Source organism: Arachis ipaensis, chromosome B2 (assembly GCF_059453495.1).
Source record: "Arachis ipaensis isolate K30076 ecotype BB chromosome B2, ASM5945349v1, whole genome shotgun sequence".
NCBI classification, from domain to species: Eukaryota; Viridiplantae; Streptophyta; class Magnoliopsida; order Fabales; family Fabaceae; genus Arachis; species Arachis ipaensis.
In genome coordinates this window covers 60,991,067-60,996,054 of record NC_142437.1, presented here as the reverse complement: position 1 = coordinate 60,996,054, position 4,988 = coordinate 60,991,067, and the positions used below count along the sequence as shown (strand labels likewise).

General features: G+C 41.2%; 1 non-coding gene across 1 annotated transcript; it reads right to left on the bottom strand.

The window, feature by feature from the left end:
- Positions 1-216: 216 nt before the first annotated feature.
- On the bottom strand, positions 217-324 carry LOC148574069 (small nucleolar RNA R71). The gene has a single exon (XR_015906540.1). It is a non-coding gene; the product is annotated as a small nucleolar RNA R71 (small nucleolar RNA).
- Positions 325-4,988: the final 4,664 nt, after the last annotated feature.

Genomic DNA, 4,988 nt, shown 5'->3' with positions numbered 1-4,988 from the left:
GATCCTTTTCAGTTCTTAACTGAATTCTTGCAGATCTGTGATACTGTTAAGACTAATGGAGTAGATCCTGAAGTCTACAGGCTCATGCTTTTCCCTTTTGCTGTAAGAGACAGAGCTAGAATATGGTTGGACTCTCAACCCAAAGACAGCCTGAACTCTTAGGATAAGCTGGTCACGGCTTTCTTAGCCAAGTTCTTTCCTCCTCAAAAGCTGAGTAAGCTTAGAGTGGATGTTCAAACCTTCAAACAGAAAGAAGGTGAATCCCTCTATGAAGCTTGGGAGAGATACAAAGGACTGACCAAAAAGTGTCCTTCTGACATGCTTTCAGAATGGACCATCCTGGACATATTCTATGATGGTTTATCTGAGCTATCAAAGATGTCATTGGATACTTTTGCAAGTGGATCCATTCACCTAAAGAAAACGCCTGCAGAAGCTCAAGAACTCATTGACATGGTTGCTAATAACTAGTTCATGTACACTTTTGAGAGGAATCCTGTGAGTAATGGGACGCCTCAGAAGAAGGGAGTTCTTGAAATTGATACTCTGAATGCCATACTGGCTCAGAATAAAATATTGACTCAGCAAGTCAATATGATTTCCCAGAGTCTGAATGGAATGCAAGCTACATCCAACAGTACTCAAGAGGCATCTTCTAAAGGAGAAGCTTATGATCCTGAGAACACTGCAATAGCAGAGGTAAATTACGTAGGTGAACCTTATGGAAACACCTATAATCCATCATGGAAAAATCATCCAAATCTCTCATGGAAGGATCAAAGGCCTCAACAAGGCTTTAATAATGGTGGAAGAAACAGGTTTAGCAATAGCAAGCCTTTTCCATCATCCACTCAGCAACAGACAGAGAACTCTGAACAAAGTACCTCTAATTTAGCAAACTTAGTCTCTGATCTATCCAAGGCCACTGTAAGTTTCATGAATGAAACAAGGTCTTCCATTAGAAATTTGGAAGCACAAGTGGGCCAGCTGAGTAAAAGGATCACTGAAATCCCTCCTAGTACTCTCCCAAGCAATACAGAAGAAAATCCAAAGAGAGAGTGCAAGGCCATTGATATTACCAAAATGGCCGAACCCAAAGAGGGAGAGGAGATGTGAATCCCAGTGAGGAAGACCTCCTGGGACGTCCAGTGATCAATAAGGAGTTTCCCTCTGAGGAACCAAAGGAATCTGAGGCTCATCTAGAGACCATAGAGATTCCATTGAACCTCCTTATGCCCTTCATGAGCTCTGATGAGTATTCCTCTTCTGAAGAGAATAAGGATGTCACTGAAGAGCAAGCTGCCAAGTTTCTTGGTGCAATCATGAAGCTGAATGCCAAATTATTTGGCATTGAGACTTGGGAAGATGAACCTCCCTTGTTCACCAATGAACTAAGTGATCTGGATCAACTGACATTGCCTCAGAAGAAACAGGATCCTGGAAAGTTCTTAATACCTTGTACCATAGGCACCATGATCTTTAAGGCTCTGTGTGACCTTGGTTCAGGAATAAACCTCATGCCCCTCTCTGTAATAGAGAAACTGGGAATCTTTGGGGTGCAAGTTGCTAAAATCTCATTAGAGATGGCAGACAATTCAAGAAAACAGGCTTATGGACAAGTAGAGGACGTGTTAGTAAAGGCTGAAGGCCTTTACATCCCTGCTGATTTCATAGTCCTAGATACTGGGAAGGATGAGGATGAATTCATCATCCTTGGAAGACCTTTCCTAGCCACAGCAAGAGCTGTGATTGATGTGGACAGAGGAAAATTGATCCTTCAAATAAATGAGGACAACCTTGTGTTTACAACTCAAGGATCTCTCTCTGCATCCATGGAGAGGAAGCATAAAAAGCTTCTCTCAAAGCAGAGTCACACAAAGCCCCCACAGTCAAACTCTAAGTTTGGTGTTGGGAGGCCACAACCAAACTCAAAGTTTGGTGTCAAACCCCCATATCCAAACTCTAAGTTTGGTGTTGGGGGGTCTCAACAAAGCTCTGCACATCTGTGAGGCTCCATGAGAGCCCACTGTCAAGCTATTGACATGAAAGAAGCGCTTGTTGGGAGGCAACCCAATGTTTATTTATCTAATTTTTATTGTTTTTCATGTTTTATTAGGTTCATGATCATGTGGAGTCACAAAATAAATATAAAAAATTGAAAACAGAATCAAAAACAGCAGAAGAAAAATCACACCCTGGAGGAAGACCTTACTGGCATTTAAATGCCAGTAAGAAGCATCTGGCTGGCGTTCAACGCCAGAACAGAGCATGGTTCTGGCGCTGAACGCCCAAAATGGGCAGCATCTGGGCGTTTGAACGCCAGAATTGCACCTTGGAGAAGAGCTGGCGCTGAACGCCCAGAACAAGCATGGTTCTGGCGTTCAACGCCAGAAATGGGCCACAAATGGGCGTTCAACGCCCAGAACAAGCACCAATCTGGCGCTGAACGCCCAGAGTTGTGTGCAAGGGCATTTTGCATGCCTAATTTGGTGCAAGGTTGTAAATCCTTGAACACCTCAGGATCTGTGGACCCCACAGGATCCCCACATACCTCCACCCACCTTACCTCCTCATAATCCTATATTACTCTCTCTCTCCATTCATAATCATCCCTTCTGTTTTCCATTTACCACTCACATCCACACACCCTACCTACCTTCAAAATTCAAAATCTCTTTTCCCACCCAACCCCACCCATATGGCCGAATACACACATCCCTCCATCTCCTCCATATCGTCTTCTTCTTCAACTATTCTTTCTTCTCTTGCTCGAGGGTGAGCAACATTCTAAGTTTGGTGTGGTAAAAGCATAGCTTTTTGTTTTTCCATAACCATTAATGGCACCTAAGGCCAGAGAAACCTCAAGAAAGAGGAAAGGGAAGACAATTGCTTCCACCTCTGAGCCATGGAAGATGAAAAGATTCATCTCAGAAGCCCATCACTAAGAAAAGGATGGAGCAAACAAGAGAGCACATTCATGGATCTCAATAGGAACATGAAGAAGTTCATCATCAAGAAATCCCTGAGATACCTCAAGGGATGCACTTTCCTCCATAGAACTCTTGGGAGCAAATCAATACCTCCCTAGGAGAATTAAGTTCCAACATGGGACAATTAAGGGTGGAACATCAAGAGCACTCCATCATCCTTCATGAAATAAGAGAAGATCAAAAAGCAATGAGGGAGGAGCAACAAAGACAAGGAAGAGACATAGAAGAGCTCAAGGACATCATTGGTTCCTCAAGAAGGAAACGCCACTATCACTAAGGTGGACTCATTCCTTGTTCTTACTTTCTCTGTTTTTCGTTTTCTATGTTAAGTGCTTATCTATTTTTGTGTCTTATTACATGATCATTAGTATTTAGTAACTTTGTCTTAAAGTTATGAATGTCCTATGAATCCATCACCTCTCTTAAATGAAAAATGTTTTAATTCAAAAGAACAAGAAGTACATGAGTTTCGAATTTATCCTTGAACTTAGTTTAATTATATTGATGTGGTGACAATGCTTCTTGTTTTCTGAATGAATGCTTGAATAGTGCATATGTTTTTTGAAGTTGTTGTTTAAAAATATTAAATATGTTGGCTCTTGAAAGAAAGATGACAAGGAGACATGTTATTTGATAATCTGAAAAATCATAAAAATGATTCTTGAAGCAAGAAAAAGCAGCAAAGAACAACGCTTGCAGAAAAAAAAATATAGAAAAAGAAAAAGCAAGCAAAAAAAGCCAAAAGCTCTTAAAACCAAAAGGCAAGGGTAAATAAAAAGGATCCCAAGGCTTTGAGCATCAGTGGATAGGAGGGCCTAAAGGAATAAAATCCTGGCCTAAGCGGCTAAACCAAGCTGTCCCTAACCATGTGCTTGTGGCGTGAAGGTGTCAAGTGAAAACTTGAGACTGAGCGGTTAAAGTCAAGGTCCAAAGCAATAAAAGAGTGTGCTTAAGAACCCTGGACACCTCTAATTGGGGACTTTAGCAAAGCTTAGTCACAATCTGAAAAGGTTCACCCAGTTATGTGTCTGTGGCATTTATGTATCCGGTGGTAATACTGGAAAACAAAGTGCTTAGGGCCACGGCAAAGACTCATAAAATAGCTGTGTTCAAGAATCATCATACTGAACTAGGAGAATCAATAACACTATCTGAACTCTGAGTTCCTATAGATGCCAATCATTCTGAACTTCAATGGATAAAGTGAGATGCCAAAACTATTCAAGAGGCAAAAAGCTACAAGTCCCGCTCATCTGATTGGAGCTATGTTTCATTGATAGTTTGGAATTTATAGTATATTCTCTTCTTTTTATCCTACTTGATTTTCAGTTGCTTGGGGACAAGCAACAAATTAAGTTTGGTGTTGTGATGAGAGGATAATTTATACGCTTTTTGGCATTGTTTTTAGTATGTTTTTAGTAGAATCTAGTTACTTTTAGGGATGTTTTCATTAGTTTTTATGTTAAATTCACATTTCTGGACTTTACTATGAGTTTGTGTGTTTTTCTATGATTTCAGGTATTTTCTGGCTGAAATTGAGGGACTTGAGCAAAAATCGGATTCAGAGGTTGAAGAAGGACTGCTGATGCTGTTGGATTCTGACCTTCCTGCACTCAAAATGGATTTTCTGGAGCTACAGAACTCAAAATGGCACGCTTCCAATTGCGTTGGAAAGCAGCCATCAGGGGCTTTCCAGAAATATATAATAGTCCATACTTTGCCCAAGTTTAGACGATGCAAACTGGCGTTTATCGCCAGCTCTCTGCCCAATTCTGGCGTCCAGCGCCAGAAACAAGTTGCAAAGTGGAGTTCAACGCCCAAACTGGCACAAAAGCTGGCGTTCAACTCCAGAAAGAGCCTCTGCACGTGGAACATTCAAGCTCAGCCCAAGCACACACCAAGTGGGCCCCGGAAGTAGATTTATGCATCAATTACTTACTTCTGTAAACCCTAGTAACTAGTTTAGTATAAATAGGACTTTTTACTATTGTATTAGAC